Below are 18,875 nucleotides of genomic sequence, written 5' to 3' on the forward strand. Positions count from 1 at the left end.
TCTTCGGTGCAAGGCGGAGCACCCCCCACGTTGCCGATAGCCATCTTGTGAGTTTCGCCGCCCCGCACTCCACCGTGGGCCTCCAAACGGTTCCCAAATGTAGGACTTTACAGAACTACGGAGGTTCCCAACAACGGTCTCACTGGCACAGAAAGGGTAGACTCTCGATGGGGGGGGGGGGCCCGTACGAACAGCGGCGGCCCTCACAAGCGAGAGCCAGGCGCAGGGTCCAGGGCCGCCGGACAGAACAAAGGCGAAGGGACTCCTCCACACAGTCAGCCCCAACACATCTCGTCCCCCTCCAGCCGCACGGTCCACAAATCGGGGCCGGTTCAGGATCACCGGGGTATACACACAACGGCTCCCACCAGTGGCTCACTCTCTCGGCCGGGGCCGGCAATCTCAGCACCGCCGGTCGGGTCCCACAGGCGAGGTCCCGGTCTCAAACACCCGGAGGCCCCAATCTGCTCGAGGACACAACTGCGGACCCACAGCACGCAGGAGCTTCCGGACCAGACGGTGAGTAGGAGTAGATCGTTAAATTCCAATAGCTGTAGTGAAGTATCGTCGCAGTACAGGATAAATTGCAGGATATTCGAGGTTGGCCGGAGGGCTGACGGAGCCGAGCTAAAAGGCGACCATCACGCTCTCGGGCTAGGCTCCTCCCCCTGAACATAGAATTTTAAGGATAATGTGGATCAATTATGTAACTGTAGGAATGGTTCTGCAGGTTTATTGGACAGTTCTCTGGATAGTTCTTTGCATTTACAAGAGTTAGTGTGTGTTTGTTGTGAACAGAGTATTTTATAATGATCTGGAGAATTCACTAACTGTAATGTTCTGGATCTGAGATTTGAGATTGCTGGAGGCTGGGGGTGCAGTGAAGGAGAGAGCACAGGGAGGAGGGATTGCAGGACCAAAGCACTGGAGTCAAAGGATACCACAAGAGATTGATGGTCAAGAGAGAGAAAGAGCATCAGAAGGAGATGGAGCATACAAGCAATGTAAGGGTGTCAAACGATGGCACAGGAGACTTCTAGCACACAAACAATGTGCCTGAACCGAGGGAACACAGGCAGCACAAGGGGTTGACTGCCTTGAGATATAGGTGGAGATAGGGGAGAGCACAAAAACAGTAGGGCCTGGCAGGAGGGAAGATAGAGGCTGGGGCTCAAGAGGACCCAGAGCAGAGAGAGATGGGCAGCCATGTCAGACAGAGTAACAGCTACGTGGTTACACTGAATAAGCAGCTCCCTACGTCATAATCATATGAAATCTCTTTAGTGATGCAGTAACTACACTTTTACACAATTGCTTTATTAACCTTCTTGCTTTCTCAAATATTCTTGAAAAGGCGCCATCTGCACTAACTCTTTTTTCAAACTTTTCTAGAGAGAGAGAGAGAAAGCCCCCCTAATGACATTCAGGCTCACTTGCTGCGCTCGCCACAAACTTTTACGCCCCACCAGCCACCACTGCTTCTGCCAGAGCCCAGGGCATGGCAAACTGTTTTTGTTTATGGGCTCCTGTCTCCTCGCCAAGCTCTGGGGGGGTTGAGATTTCATATTGGCTCGTGTTACCCAGGTGCATCCAATAGCAAATGCAGGTATTTAAGTTTCACTCACACAACAGATGCGGTGCAGGGTTCTCCCAACCTAATATAAACTTATTTTGACTTGTGCTTGTGTTGGTTGTCTATTTACTTATGTAATATTGTGTGACCTCCTCTGATGTGTCTGTAAAAGTACCTTTTGTCCCAAATTTTTCTCCTGTATTCTGACCTTCTGTCCTGAATTTTGACCCTTTGTCCTAAATTTTTACACTCACTGTCCTGAATGTGCACCCATGCCAGTTGGTCACCCTAGTTGGGCCCAGATTGTTGAGGGATTTGAAAGCAATGCAGAAGGATTTGAACTGGATCCGCTATGCTACTGGTAACCAGTGGAGCTGAGACAGAGCGGTGGTTACCGAATCAGATTTGGGAAGTCTCCGGAGTACCCTGGACGCAACGCTCTGTACTTACTGTCTGTAATTTTTTAATGCTGCATTTTGTTGCGCTGGTAAGTAGAGCATTACAGTAATCAAGTCTTGAGGATATCAAAACAGATATCACAGTTTTCCTTAATTCTAGTGGAATTGAAGGTAATATTTTCCTTAGAATTTTTAGGATGAAAAAACAGCCAGTGGAGGTGATTTGAACTTCAAAGGACAACTTAGTGTCCATAATGACTCCTAAGTTTTTTGCCTTAGAGACAGGCGCTGGCAGTGGGCCAAGCTGGCCCGGCACCAGCTGTTGGTCCAGATGAAAGGATTGTTGCCAAAGATCAAAACCTCAGTTTTGGTGAAATTCCGTTTCAGACAATTGTCTGACATCCAGTTTCCTATATGACTCATGCAGTCATGAAAGCTGTTTGCTGTGGAAATGGATGTGCCGCTTACTGAGACAATTATCTGCATATTGTCTGCATATGATGCGAGGGCAAATCCATAGCTTTTTATTAGTTTAGCCAGCGGGGTGACATAGAGAATGAAAAGTGTAGGCCTCCGGGACGATCCTGTAGGTACACCACATGGCAGTGAAAAAGGGGATGATACATAATCGCCCAGTGCCACCCACTGAGATTGCCCAGACAGAAAGGAGCCCAGCAAGAAGAGCGCCCTATCCCTGATCCCGATGGAAGCTAGACGATCCGGCAGCAGCCCGTGATTAACAGTGTCAAAATCTGCTGACAAATTTAGAAGGATCAGAGCGGCGCTCCCCCCACCATCCAGCGTCCTCTTGAGCTCCTCGGTAGCCGTGATAAGAGCCAGTTCTGTGCTATAAAGCACACGAAAGCCAAACTGAGAATGATCCCAGATTTTGTTTTGCTTGATAAAGGAGGATAGTTCTAAATTGATGGCCTTTTCAACCACCTTTGATGGGAATGGAAGTCTAGAGATAGGCCTATAATTAAGTGTATCCTTGGTGTTCAGCATAGGTTTTGCTAATAGCTTTCTTCCACTCTACTTGGAAAGTCCTGAAGGTGAACATGGCATTGAAGATTGCTGTCAGAGGAAGTGCTATAGTCTCGGGCGACAGCTGTAAGATTTCAGGGGGACAGGGATCTGATGGGGAGCCTGATTAAATTGTTCAAAATATTTTAGACGTGGAAGATATTGCCCCAAGGGTAAGTTGAATTCTATTTAGTTGGGAGGGGGTCTGTGCCAGGCCATTGGACTGTTGAAGGAAGGTGTCATAGACAGCCTTAACCTTATTTTGGAAGGTATTCGCTAAAGCATTGCAAAAGTCCCGGCTGGCGGTAGTGTCCTGTGGAGCTTGTAATCTGGACAGGCTTTTTACCGTATTAAACCGGGTTTTAGGGCATCTATTGGCTGCTCTAATTTGCTCAGTAAAGTAGGCGGCCTTCTCCCTGAGGATGAGGCTTTTGTAAACCTGAACAGATTCTTTGTATTCACTTTGTGGTTACATTGTCATCCAGTCTCCACTTTCTCTCGAGTCTGCGTCAAAGTTGTTTTTGCGATTTAAGCGTGTCGTTGAACCAAGGTTCAAAGGGGGCATGTCCGATACGTCGACTATTTTTTGGCGAAAGCCAGTTCTGTCATGGCTGAATCCAGCTAAGAGTGATAATTCGCTACCGCTGAGTCCAAGTCTGTGGACATTATTGGAGAGGATTTTGATAGGTGGGATTCTAGCTGCTTTACCTCTATTTTGTTCCAGGGCCGACTGGCAAAAGATTCTCCTGATTGTTTGATGCGTGGTTTTCATGGTAATATAATTTTGAAGTGGACTGCGTAATGGTCCGACCAGGACAAAGGGAGAAAGCTGGTCCAGCTTAGATAAGATTATCAGTGAAGATCCCATCTAAACAGTGACCTGCTGCGTGTCGCACCTTTGACCAGTTGGTATATGCCAAGACTGGCCATCTGATCATGGAGTGCTGTTGTATCCGGGTCTAAAATATTTTCTAGGTGAAAACGAAAGTCACTTAGAAAAAGATAATCAGGGTGATCAGCTGTAAGGGTTAGAAGTTGGTCTAACTTATCAATAAAAGGGGCCTTAGGGTTGGGTGGTCTATAGAGTAGAGTACCGTTGAGAGAATAATGCTCATCTAGTTCAACCTTAAAATTCACGGCTTCGCAGTCTAGACTTCTGGGTAAATTTGTGGTACATGATTTAAGATTTGATTTAAGAACAAGCACTATACCGCTGCCTTACCTACCAACTCTATCAACCTTATGGATTTTGAAACCCGCTGGGGAAAACAGGAGTAGGTCGGGCTCCAAGGAAGCCTCTGCCCAGGATTCAGTTACAAACGCTAGATCGATCTTGTGAGATTCTAAGAACTTGCGAAGAGCGATGGCATTTTTAATTAATGACCTCATATTTATCAATACGCAGGATAGTGACAGTCTCAGGTCCTCATTCGGGGTTCTCCCCTAGGATAGGTGGACAATGGAGAGTAATGGAAGGTGTGACTACAAAACTCACAGTTCAATTTACCCTAACTGATCAAGGATCAAATAATCGGCCAGGGCATTTATTGCCCAAGACTTTCATGTCCATCAGGGTATCCTTAGTGTACTGCAATTCAGGCTTGAGTGGAGGGGGGTGTTCTGGTAACAGACTGGCAGCATGGCTGGCGCTGAGCTCTAGTTGAGTGCAGACAGGCGCAGACGGGCTTGCCTTTGGCGTGCCTTCGGCACGCCAGCGGCAAGGATGTGCTCCTCATCCGGCTTTAAAGGCCATAGGGGGTGTGATGGAGGTGTGGCCACGGGCGCTGCAAAGCACAAGGGCTTAATTTAAAAAACACTTTAAAAACACATGAAAATAAAACTGGGGTCCGTCTACACTCACAAGCTCCCTAGTGTGATGTAGCTACTGTTAAAGAAAGACAAATTAAAATAAACTGAGTAAAGGAAACCATAAACAGGTTAAAACGCCACTCAAGATGGCGACTGAGGCAATAGCCAGGCAACTCCCCGGCATGCTGATGCCTACAAGAAAATGAATGCTGAAGGACCAGCGAGTGAATCAAGGTGCATGTGCAATCGGGCTGCGCAGACGTGCTTCTTGTCAGGCTTTAAAGGCCACAGGGGGAGGGCTTACTAGAGTACTGAAAGATGAAGTTGGGCAGTGCGGTGCGCACTGCTCCCAGCAGGTTTGGGGGCTTGCTCAGCTGCTCGCAAGCAGCTCTATCTGCTCTGGTAACAGTGTAACACATAAGAAGTTGATTCATTCACCTGATATATTGCGACTGATGTCAGGAGTAAGTGCGCCCCATGGCTAGTGCAGAGACAGTCAGTGAGGGTGAGGTCAGGAGAAGATTTGTCGGACACACTCTTTAATAGTCGGGACATCTTCCCGCCCATAGCATGAGCCAAGTGAGCGGCAGTTAAATTTGTTTGCTGCCAATGCAGCACAGGCAGCTGAGCTAGCTGTAGGCTCGCAACACCCATTGCCCTCAAAGGGCTTCAGCCCCCGTCGTGTGTGGCAGCCCGGGATGAGACACTTCCCGGGCCCGCTCACAGCCGCACCCAAGCACTTCACAGGTCTTTAAAAGACCTTGTCCATGTTAATGGGCTTTGTTGTTGTTTCACCCCTTCTAAGAGCCCCTGCAGCTCGACTCTGCCGATTGCCTAAAGATTTAGGCCCCCCCCCGAATTATTTTCTTGGCCCCCCCAGAAATTTGACTCTAGTTGCGCCTCTGCCTAGCTGCTACTAATCTTTAAAAAAAAAATGATCATCCCACCACCGGATCCGACATGTCACCTGACCCCACGGCGGCCAGCTGAGAGTGAATCATCAACCACGCTGTGGGCGGCGGCCACCTGTCGATGTGGTTCCTCAACCCAGTAGCCCGTCACTAGAACACACCACAACAGTCAGTGCAGCTGGCTGACTGCGGCCCTGAATGCCCAACGTTGCCGAGGGAGAATCTGAGCCGAGTCGGACTCCTCGTTGCTGCCACGAGCAGCCCGTACCAAATTGCTGCCTTCGCCTTGCAAAGAGTAAGTGCCTGAAGTGAGGTATACTCTGCTTTTAATAAAATTAGCTTTTTTTAATAGCACGCGCTTAGTACCATATTCCCCTGACGCCTCACCCTACAATACGATGAAAGAAAGGCACAGCACGTAGTCACACAGTTAATATGCGGCCGGGTACAGTAAATGTAGGATAAGTTACTTGTTAGTATTGGCTCCATCCAGGCGCGCAACACCCATTGGAATCAAAGGGCTTCAGCCCCCCCGTCGTGTGTGGCAGCCCGGGCTCAGACAGCTCCAGGGCACACACACAGCCGCACCCGAGCATTTCACAGGTCTTTAAAAGACCATGTGCATGTTAAAGAGGCTTTGTTGATGTTTCACCCCTTCTAAGAGCCCCTGCAGCACCACTCTACCTACTGTTTAATGTTTCAGCCCCCCGCCCTCCGAAATTTTTTCTTATCTCCCCTCCCGCCCCCCCGTAATTGTGGCTCTAGTTGCGCCTCTGGCTCCTTCACCTATGTGTGTATCAGTCAGCCCGACCACTCCGAGACTTTCCTGCGGTTGCCCTTGCCCGGTGCTGTCTTCAGCGGCTGTAAGTCTGTGGACTCTGTATTAGGCAGCTGGGAAGAGATCCGTGTTCAGGGGCATCTTCAATCCTGTTTGATTTGGTACAGACTCGGCCTGGGTCCTACGTGGGACAGAACGGCCTGGAGTCCAGACACAGATCCTCAGCTCTGCATTGGATTGATTACCAGGGAGGAGCCAGGAGGCCCCGTCTTCACAGGCTGCCTAAGGCACTGGCATGATCTGTTTTAATTGTATTTCTGCCGGCCCACCCGGCAACATGAACAGGTGTCCGACCCTAGGAAGCGCAAAGGTCTCATGATCATGTTCAATTTCCTGCCTGTGCCCCAGCCTGAGCTCTCCCGCCTAAATTGTTGCTGTCGCCTAGCAAAACTAGAACTTCAACACATGCTTGAGTCCGGGAGAGCTGAGCAGAGGTGGTGCTTATCTTTAAAAGCTAGGGCAGACACTGGCAGGCCTATCATAACATCAGTAGAGCAACCAAAGTTCTGCAACTGAGAGCTCCCCTCACCAGGGCCCAGCCTGCGTCCTTCCTGACTGTACAATCAGGTTACAAGGGCACTAGGTTAGTTCCCTGCCATTTCTGGTGCTTTACAGCAGTTTTAAGATCTTCTTAGAGTTTCTCGTTGCTCAAATGGGTGTAATTTCTGATATTTGTATGCTTCTCTCATCTTCATTGCTTGATTTTGCTAGCGAGAAAGTGTCGCTCTGATTCCTTAAAATGTCACTCATAGTTATACTGAAATTATGAAAATGTCACGCATAGCAATCTGAAAACTTGGCAGATAAGCGGTTTCCATGTGTTTTTTTTATAGCTTTTTATAAAACGACCCATGCCAGGTGCATTAAAACACTTTGCAACACAATCAGACTACAGTTGTAAAGTTAAATGCATGGAGACTAAGTGATTCACTCAGAATTATGGGAAATGGAGCCACGCACAGTATTCAAACTTAGTTCATATTGAAAACTAATGTGATGTTCTGTAAGGTTATCCCGGCCCACATTGAGGGGAACACAAGAAAGCACATACTATGGATGTTCTTCCTCTGTTGTACTTATAGATTATCCCTTATAGGATGCACAGGCCCTCACCCACAGAGGTGTCATGCTTCATTATTGGGTCATGAGCGCATAACCGAGATAGGCAAGACTGCAGGTATATCTACAATGCAGAGTCAATGTACTTGGAGGGTGCCACGTCCCCATATCCTATGAGGGACCTGGCACACTATATTTTGCGTTCACTGCATTAGTAACATGTGAGTTCCTGAAATCTGGGATACACACCACTTCAAGTCTCGCTCCATTCCATGTTGGTTGAAGACCTCATCTAACAAGATTAATTACCAACTAGACTATAATTATAAGGATTAAAGGGTGACACATAAGGGTCCTGGTGAAAATCCATTGACCCATCCAAGCAGGAAATTGTGAAACATATTGTCCACAAATTGGACTAAAGAATAACTCTTATTCAGTTGGTCAAAACCATATTTTTAATCTTGCCATAGATTACTCTTCAAAAATAAAGATAATGTACTTTGGTCACCAGAGGGTGACCAGATTTTAAGAACCAAAAATAGGGACAGGCCAAACATAGAAGTAGGACCAAAGGTATACATCTGGCCTGTCCCAGTTTTGGTGTAGCCTTATAGTTAGGCTCAGATTTAACACACACAAAATCATAGAAATTCTGCTGTTCTAGTTATATGAACTAACTGTAACTTACGCCCTCACATATTACATCACTTATGACCTGGTCAGTAACATTGCTGATGACATCACTGATGACTTCTTCCACCGAACCACTTGCACACCCATACAACCACTTACACACACCTATACAACCATTTTGAGACCCATATAACCACTCACTTACGGATACAGGCAGTCATGCACCCACAAAACCACTCACACACCTGCTGTCAGACCCATACAGCCCCTCACACCCACTCACAGAACAATACAGACACACACAGTCAGAGACCCAGAAACCACTCATACATCCACAAAACCACTCCCGCAACCACTCATACACCCACTCATACAGCCACTGACACACCCATTCAGCCACTAACACACCGATGCAGCCACCCATACACTGATGCAGCTACTCACACACCCACCCATACACTGATGCAGCCACTCTCACAAGCCACTCACACAACCAGAAAACCACTCACGCCCATTCATAGAGCCACTCCCATCCACTGAGAAACCTTTACAGCCACTCACATCCACATACAGCTACTCAGACACTCACACACTAATGCAGTCACACAGCCCTTCAGATAACATGTTAGAGATACTTTCACTCAGTAGTACAGAAAGTATACTAATTTAACTTATGTAGTAGCGTAGTATATATATATCTTTAAATCGAACAAACTTTTATGAAACAATGGATGATGTCATCAATGATGTCCTTTGAGATGTCATCAATGATGTCACTGACCATTTCATAAGTGATGTAATATGTGAAGTCATAAGCAGTGCATAGTTGGGGCGTAAGTTATAGTTAGCTCAGGTGACTATAACTGCTGATTTTCTATGATTTTGTGCCTGTAAAATCTGAGCCGAACTAGATGTTCCCTGTAACCTTTGTGGTTTTTTTGTGAGATATATATATTACCTACTGGCGGTTGCCAGTAGGTAGTTATAGTTAGGACCTAGTTTCCATAGGGAATCCACAACATTCTATTTGGAATAACTTTGACGCCGGTGGACGAATCTTCGTGAATTTCTCCAAGAAAAGGGCCTGCTCGGTTCCGCTCCGTCCCTGAAAGTTTGGGGGTGATTCTTTAAGTGGGGGCCAAGAAAAAAGGGGTGGTCCCAAAACGTGTTTTCCCCATGCAATTTTCCATAGGGACCTTTAGCCAGGGCTACAGCCCGAACGGCTGAACGGAATTACACGAAATTTGGCAGAGAGGTAGAGTTCTGTTTGCAGATTGTGCTTTTTGTTAAATGGTGTAAATCCGTTCAGTAGTTTCTGAGAAAATTGCAAGTAAAATCATAGCGATATCTAGTGACGGAGTTCAGCACGCGTACTGAAATCTGTTCTATTACGAGCGCGAGCTGCATGCTGATTGGCTGTGTACTGTCTGTGAACACTCAAAACCAGGAAGTGTTGGCGGCCATCTTGTGCCTCGCTAGAACCGAGTCACAGGAAAACAGTAAAACAAAGTTGAGAAATAAGGGAAGGGGGTAGGGTAGAGACTTTCTGACCCTCTAGGCTTGTTCAGGGGGTCGTACATAGATGTTAAGGCGCTATTTTTTATTTTTTAAAGAAAAATCGCGGCGTACGTGTATGGAAATACGTACAATTACGAGCAGGAACTGCATGCTGATTGGGTGTCAATACTCCAAACCAGGAAGTGTTGGCAGCCATGTTTGTCGGGAGAGCAGAGTCACAAGAAAACAGTAAAACAAAGTTGAGAAATAAGGAAACGGGGCAGGGTAGAAACATTCTGAGCCTATAGTCTTGGTCAGGGGGTGGTACATGGATCTTTAGGCTCAATTTTTAGTTTTTTTTTTAAATAAAAAATAGCGGGGTACTTGTGCAGTTCTTGTACGCGGTGGAAAAGGTGGAAAAAAAACTAGAAGTCCGTTTTGTTTATTAGGTCCCTGGGGGGCCAAATTACGGGGGCAATTTTTCTGCATAATGAGGCTTGTAAGGTGCCCCGAGCACTGGGGAACGGTACTCTGGTTTTATTTTGAAGTATGCGGGGGGTTACTGTCCTACTCCCCGCAGTCTCGGTGAGCTGCACCCCTCTGGTCTTTTAAAAAATATATATATATGTTTTGAGCTCTCTCTCTCCCCGTACACGTCGCGGGGAACGCCACATTTCTGGGGCAGTGATATGTAAAATTACCTTCCAGCTTCGGGTACCTGCATTGTCTGTTTTTTTTTTATTAATGTTGGGAGGGTGGGCTTGATAATATGTCCTTGTAAATTCCCATAGAAGCCTATGTTCTGGTGTTAACATGGGCTTCTATGGGAAATAACAAGGCCGTATTAAGAAGCTCATTATCGCCGTTTTATCGGCAGTTTCCTGTCAATAAAACGGCGATCATTTTAACACCGGTCCTTGATAATATGCACCTAAGTTTACTGGTCAAAAAAAGAGCAATGGGCCATATTATCTACAAAAGGCAATACATTATTGTCGCTTTTATTGGCAGGAAACTGCCGATAAAGCGGCGATAATGGGCTTGATAATATTCCCTTGTGAATAACCATAGCAGCCCAGGTTAACATCAGAACTTGGGCTGCTATGGGTATTTACAAGGGCCTATGGTTTTTTATTAATGTTGGGAGGGTGGGCTTGATACTACGTCCTTGTTAATTGCCATAGAAGCCTATGTTCTGGTGTTAACATGGGATTCTATGGGAAATAACAAGGCCGTATTATCATGGCCATTATCGCCGTTTTATCGGCAGTTTCTTGCCAATAAAACTGCGATAATTGTAACACCGGTCCTTGATAATATGCACCTGTTTACTGGTCAAAAAAAGAGCGATGAGCCATTTTATCAACAAAATGTGATACATGATCGTCGCTTTTATCGGCAGGAAACTGCAGATAAAGCGGCGATAATGGGCTTGATAATATGTCCTTGTGAATAACCATAGGAGCCCAGGTTAACACCAGAACCTGGGCTGCTATGGGAAGTTACAAGGGCCTATTAGCAAGCACATTATCGCCGCTTTATCAGCAGTTTCCTGTGGATAAAAGCGGCGATAATGTATCGCCTTTTGTTGATAATATGCTCCTTCATTTCTATGATAGTATGTAAAGCTTTCCTTTTTTTTTGGTGTAGCAGTTGTACTCTCTTCGCATGCTCAGCGTAGTTTCAAAGCCCACGTTTTCTTTTTCTTCAAGTTCAACAAGCAAACCTTTCTTTATATCAGTTAGTAAATCTGTCGCTTTCTTTTCCCGGTTCGTGTGTCATCCGCTGCTGTACTTTTGTACAGTATTAATAGTCATATTTGTTATATATTTATTTGAAAGGTAGTGCCGAGGCACCAAACGTTGATTACGTACTCTGTCCACCGCCATTTTAGTAGTTTCTCACCGTTGTTTTTATTATATCTGTTAGTTAGAACTCAGTAGTTTTCAATCCTAGTCTTGAATATCTTACTATAGTATTTCAACATTATTTTTATTGTGGGCCGTCCTACCCCTCCCCCACAAAATAAAAGAAGTATGTGGTTTTTTTTAAATTACTTTTATTAAATAATAAATATAAACGAAACTCAATTATAACTATATTAGAACTGGAAAAATAACTTAAACAATGTTATAAACAAATTGTGAAATGGATTCCAAAAGGTGTCCGATTGGTAATCTGCGAAAGAAAATTAGAGTTTAGAATTATGTAGATGTGAGTAAATGAGCGGAAGCATTACGGGGTAGATTATCAAGAACGGCGATAAAATTATCGCCGTTTCAGCGGCAGGAAACTGCAGCTAAAGCGGCGATAATGGGCTTGATAATATGTTGTTGTGAATTCCTATAGCAGTCCAGGTTCTGGTGTGAACCTGGGCTACTATGGGAATTCACAAGGGCATATTATCAAGCCCATTATCGCCGCTTTAGCGACAGTTTCCTGCCGCTGAAACGGCGATAATTTTATCGCCGTTCTTGATACGATGCCCCAACAAGTTTTGGTAACTGTACAGTTTTACGTGAGCAGTGTCACTCGTATATTCCTGTTCTGTTATAGTGCAGCGTTCAAGTGGTGTCTATATGGAAGTGCCCACTGCGTTACTGACGCCCGTTATGGCGACTTATTTCTAATGCATTCCTATGAAGGCTTTGTAGATCTAGGCCTCTGTGCTTACCGTTGTATAAACCTTGCGGGTAAACATTTCAGGCAGTTGGTGTCACAACTTATTCTGAACAATTCTTCTACACGTCCAAGACAGCAGTGTCTAAGTTTAAGAGAGAAAGAGAAATGATGTCACAGAGAGTGAGGGAGAGAAAGAGAGAGAAAACAACATTAAAACTGTGTCGCAGAGTCTGGAGTTGAGATTTTTTCTTGAAAAGTCAGATGTAGATTTACTAGCTCCTTGCATCATTTTACCCATGTTAAAAGTGACTCAAAAGTGGCATAATAAGGTTGTGGATCTGTGTGTCAGACTGTTGGAACGTATCTGTTGTCACTGCTCGGAGGTAATTATAGATTTTACAGAGAAGTTGCTGTACACTACGCACTCTGGGCCATAATATCAAGCCTGGGTGACAAAATTATCGCCACTTTATCGGCAGGAAAGTGTCACTAAAGTGGCGATAAAGGTTTGATAATATGCTCTATGGAATTCCAATCGAAGCTCATGTTAGATGTCCTTCACATCTAACATGAGCTTCGATTGGAATTCAATAGAGCATATTATCAAACCTATTATGGCCACTTTAGCGGCAGTTTGCTGCCGATAATTTTGTCGCCAATGCTTGATAATATGGTCCTCTCTCGTTTCACAAATAAAGCTAACACTACAGTTTTACGAGTGCAGTGTACCTGGTACATTTTACTTGTTATAGTGCGGCGTTCAAGTGGTGTCTATATGGAAGGGCCTACTGCGTTACTAACGCCGTTATGCCAAATTATTTCTAAGGCATTCCTATGAAGGATTTGTTGATCTAGGCCTCTGTGCTTACCGTTGTATAAACCTTGCGGCCAAACACATAAGGAAGTAGACTTCACAACTTCACTTCAACAATTATTCTACACGTCCAAGCAGACGGCAGTGTCTAAGTTTAAGAGAGAAAGAGAAATGATGTCACTGAGAGAGAGAGAAAACATTAAAACTGTGTCGCAGAGTCTGGAGTTTAGATTTTTTCTTGAAAAGTCAGACGTAGATTTACTAGCTCCTTGCATCACTTTACCCATGTTAAAAGTGACTAAAAATGGCGTAATAAGGTTGTGGATCTGTTTGTCAGACTGTTGTAAGCTATCTGTTGTCACTGCTCGGAGGTAATTATAGATTTTACAGAGAAGCTGCTGTACACTACGCACTCTGGGCCATAATATCAAGCCTGGGCGACAAAATTATCACCACTTTATCGGCAGGAAAGTGTCGCTAAAGTGGCGATAATGGGTTTGATAATATGCTCTATGGAATTCCAATCGAAGCTCATGTCTGATGTCCTTCACATCTAACATGAGCTTCGATTGGAATTCCATAGAGCATATTATCAAACCCATTATCGCCACTTTAGCAGCACTTTCCTGCCGATAAAGTGGCGATCATTCTGTCGCCCAGGCTTGATAATATGGCCCTCTCTCGTTTCACAAATAAAGCTAACACTACAGTTTTACGAGTGCAGTGTACCTGGTATATTTCAGTTGTTATAGTGCCGCGTTCAAGTGGTGTCTATATGGAAGTGCCAACTGCGTTACTGACGCCCGTTATGGCGACCTATTCTATAGAGGTGTGGCGCCGCGGCCAGGGCGACTGACTCCGGAATCTGGGGATCACGGTTCGATCCCCGGCTCCAGCAGCAGATTAGTCCAGCACCATGTGACTCTGGGCAATAGCTTGCTTAATCTTCCCGACGGCCCCCAGCGCCTAGAGACCCTTACGGGTGATTGTGCGCTTTACAAATGTGGATTATTATTATTATTATTATTATTATTAATGCTTTGCTATGAAGGCTTTGTAGATCTAGGCTGCTGTGCTTACCTTGTATAAAGAATGCGGCCACCGGAGTTCACCATTCGACTTGAACTCTGCTTCTATACGTCAAAGTATATTCAATAAGTTGCAGAGAATTCCATTGCTGTTGCTCGATAGGCCGTGGTTGCTTCTGAACGATGTTTGGTGAAGGAAACAAAAGGACATTTTGATTAGTCATCGTAAACTGAGTTGCGTAACTACTATCAAAAGTGAATTTTATTGTGGGATCTTTATATTCCGTAGTTAAGACTGTTGGAGCTCCAGCAAACCAAGGAAGATCAATAAGTTAATAGAGGCCTGGGACGGGTTCGTGACGCAGAAAAAAAAATACTATCATGGACGCACAATTAATAATAGTAGAGGCCTAAGCACGTGGTGTAGTTCAGAAATACGACACCGAAATTTATGCACGCACAATTTTTAAGATTAGAGGTGTATAGGACCTCGTGACTTATAAAGAAATATTTCAATTATGTAAGTACAAACCATTGAGGGGTAGGAAAACCATATGAAGGATAAAAAAATAGCATTATGCATATACAATTTACAGTGGAGACTGATGTTGTGACGTCTTCTCTTACCTTTGCTTCTGTCGCATTTTGTCGTGTCTTGAAAGGCTGCGGTTTTGCTGAGTCTGGGGTGTTTTCGACAGTCTGTCTGTCACCGCAGCAGAGGCAGGCAAAGAGAGCGTGCCCGCATTATATGGGAACCGCGGGGGCTGACCAAACCAAGCCCAGGGCCGTCATTGGTAGCGTTTTCGCGGTCTGCAAGAATGATGGCCCTGGGGACATGCCATTGGGTAATGTATTGGTTTCCAGGCTAAATGATAGCAAGCATGCTAGGTGGGGGTATGTGGGTAGTGTGGGCGGGAGTGCACCGCGCATGTGCAAGTATGAGTATGTGCACTAACAATTATCAACAGAGAGAGATGGGGCGGTGTTATAATGTACGCAGAGGCAGGCCCAGAATCGGATCTGCAATGACTTCTAATCATTCTCCTTAGCGCGCCCTGAGCTCTGATTTGTCACTGAGAGGGTGATCGCACCATAGTTTGTACTGCTTATCATACTCCGCGTGTACCCGCGCATACGGTACGAATATGCTTTGACATTACGCGTCGCATTAAAGCTTCGGTGTGACGTCATGACCGGCATTCTGTACGCGAAAGGGGGCAATGTTTCTACTTGGTTTAAAACATGTATGTATTTAATGTACATACTAAGGGCAGACATTTGAGATAACTATGAATTTTTTTTTAATACTTGTAATAATCATATATTACTTTTAAAAAGAATTACACAAATCGCGGTAGAACATCATGCGTACTCGTATTGAAAGAGCTGCGCAAGCACATCATAAGCGTACGCAAAGCTATGTGACGTTAAAAGTAGAGATTTGATTGGTTCATAGCTTTTCCTATTGCGACTATTGAAAGTTCCGTCCCATTATAATTATTCGACTTTGACTTTCTAAGAAGAAGCATTTGTTCTGAGAATCTTCTCAAATAGAAGGAAGATCACAATAATAAGAACAATGGACTCATCTTCCAGTAGTTCTTCAGAGGGAGATTTCATTCCTGAAGAACGTCCAAAGGAAAGAAGCTCTAATTTGGAAGTTTTTCACTTTTCCAGAAGGTCAAAAAAAGGTTAATGCTCCAAAAGTAACCTGTACAATTTGTGAAACAACTCTTTCAAGGGGTGATCCATGTAAAAAAACACTCCTTTGGCACAGCAAATATGGTGCGACACGTGAAGAGCTTGCACCCCAAGAACTTTGCTCGAGCTGCAAGACGGAGGTTGCACGAGATCCCACCTGCTGCTACACCAAGCACATCAACTGCGGCAGCAGCATTTTCAGCAAGCAGTCCACACCCACATATTGATTCTGACTTTGCTAAAGTTAAAAGTCTATGCATTTATTGTCTATAGACTTGATGAAACGCAGGATTATTGCTGTCCTCGCCATTAGTTGTTCTTTATTTCATTCTTTTGTTCCGCTTGGAATTTGTTGAGAAAACACAAAAAAGATACAAAACAAAAAAAACTGTTATTTTTAGAACTACCTTCACTGATCAAAGAAAGAACTATATTTCTTTGTTAGTGTGTAAAAGTTTGTCAGAATGAATGTGTAGTTCATAAATGAATGAATGAATATGTTACTAGTGTATGGAGAATGTGAAAGTGCAGAACTATAAGGAACTGCTACAGCATAAATCTATAAGGTGGTTATCTATAGTATACTGTAGTATGTCCGAAGCACTTGAATGTATCATATGTACATAAATATGTTACAAGTCTATGCTTCAATTTGCGCTGCTGGTGAAACTGCCTGGGTGAATTTGTATGTGTTAGGGGCGGATTTACAATCCCCTTGTGCCTCTTTTACACAGCCGTTGCGTCACTTTTGTGACACAGCGGTGGTGCAAAAGATGTGCCATGGTGTGTGCTATTAACAATGTGACGCATCTGGAGGGTGTATTACATTGTAAAGCGCTGCGCCAGAAGAGGCTTTCTTGTGCAGAAGGGGGTGCAGCATGGCCTCCTAAAAGTGGCTGAGTGAAATGTATAACATTTTATTCAGTGGCTTTTGAGCTTATGCTGTGTCAAAACCTTGCACATGCTTGAAGCAGGTGTAAGGATTGATACAGCATTGTGAGCATAGGGCCTCAAGAGAATTGCTGGAGCTGTGTTATACTTGCAACCAATGTCAAGCAATAATTCATCCAAAAACTTCTTTGCAATTTAGTTTTAATATTTTATAATAAGAATATGAAATATAGTCTAAAATATACATTTTTATATTAAAAATATAAGAAATTAGTATAAAAAGAAAGGCATAATAATGAATACATTTATAAATTATCATTTACAAAACCTTTGAAATTCACTGAAAAAATCATAGGTTTCACACACATTATAGTTAGGAATTAGCATTTAAAAAACCTTGCAAATTCATTTAAAAAACCATAGGTTCATATGTTCAGCTAACTATAACGTGTGAAACCCATGGTTTTTTCAATGAATTTGCATGTTTTTTTAAATGCTAATTCCTAACTATAACGTGTGTGAAACCTATGGTTTTTTCAATGAATATATATATATATATATATATATATATATATATCATCGCCCTCTCTTCATTTAACACATCAGATGGTGTAAGGACGCAATGTCCTTTTACTATAAGACTGATTCTGAAACTTTTCCCATGCCAGTCATCTCCTATATTTTTTGCAGCATGGAAGGCCACTAGATGTTGCCGCCTTTTGGCCTCTCTTCCGTGTAAAGTTGTCTGTCTTATCAAACTTGTAATGTAGTAATCTTGTCCTCTGACATATATCCCTAGGTGCACCGTCCTTTATGCTAATTCTTAAATTGTGTGGAGCGAGACTCAGTAAAATGACAGCATAGCACAAGACTGTGCTCTCACTCCATAGTACTAACTAAGAGGCTACCACTTTTGTTGTTGCCCTTACATTGTCTTTGCCCTGTGGTGCCCATTTCCAGTGATCCAGCTCTGGACCTCAAAACCTATACCTTCCTTCTGATAATAGCATAAATTAATTTTGAGTGACAAATTATATTTTGGTGTATTGTGCCGATTGTTTTTATAATGAATTCATTGTGTGTGTATGGCCTTTTTAACCTGAAATAGAGTTTAAAGAATTCACATGTAGATTTGTCTCATGCATGGACTGTGACTTCCTAGGAAGTGGAAAGATAGACCAGACATCACAGGACAATTGATTTAATCTTCTGGGTTAATTCCAGATGTGATGGTCTCAAAGCAGTGGATGAAGGGTGCTGATCAAAACACGTCCATGGCTTAAGGGGGCAGATCCAGTGCTCAATCTGTATTGTTATGAACCCCAATATAGACCTAGGTAGTTACACACCGTTTACCTACATTTGTCCTACCATTGTTTTACATAACTGGTCTAACGCTGACCTTTTACCTAGTTAGGTGCTACATGACTAAAGCAATGGGTCTTTCAAACAGCTGTTTGGTTCAGCACATTAAATCCATTATCAATATATATTAAAAAAATTGTTATTTCTAAACACAGAGAAAATCTTAGGACAAACACGCCGAGAAGCAGAGTTAAGCAAGACATTAACACCAAAAAGGGGACCACTGATACATCTGCTCTGGCAGTGCCCCACGTTTAAACCTATTGGACAAACGATGCAAAGGATAATATGTTCCGAACAAGCATTCCTAGTACATATTCTTTTGGGCACATTTAATGCACAACCATCCTTGCTACATTCCAAGAGGGGAAGATGATGTCAATTTCTCTCTGTGCATCAAAAGAATAGCGGCATGATGGGACTAAAAGGGTTCCAGATGTGAGAGATTGGATATACAGAAAGTGTTGCATACTGGGGCTGGATAAAAATTTCAGGCACAATAGAAATAACAGGACAAAATTATGAAGCTCAGTGGAACCAGTTTCTAACACACATTTCAACCGAATAAAATATGTTAATATATAACCAATATAGAATACTGGGGAACATTTGAACCACGGGAGCAATAACATGAAATAAATGATGCTACTTATGAAATATAAAGACTAGCGTCAGTGCCGCGGAGGTGGTCGGCTGAGGTGGCAGAATGA

The 18,875-nt window shown here is 43.9% G+C and overlaps 1 protein-coding gene across 4 annotated transcripts in view; it reads left to right on the plus strand.

Annotated features, from left to right (window-relative positions):
- The window catches only part of TBC1D12 (TBC1 domain family member 12), a 308,722-nt gene that overhangs the window by 266,540 nt on the left and 23,307 nt on the right, over positions 1-18,875 (plus strand). The window lies entirely within an intron of this gene.

This window comes from Lissotriton helveticus, chromosome 5_1, assembly GCF_964261635.1.
Source record: "Lissotriton helveticus chromosome 5_1, aLisHel1.1, whole genome shotgun sequence".
Lineage (NCBI taxonomy): Eukaryota > Metazoa > Chordata > Amphibia > Caudata > Salamandridae > Lissotriton > Lissotriton helveticus.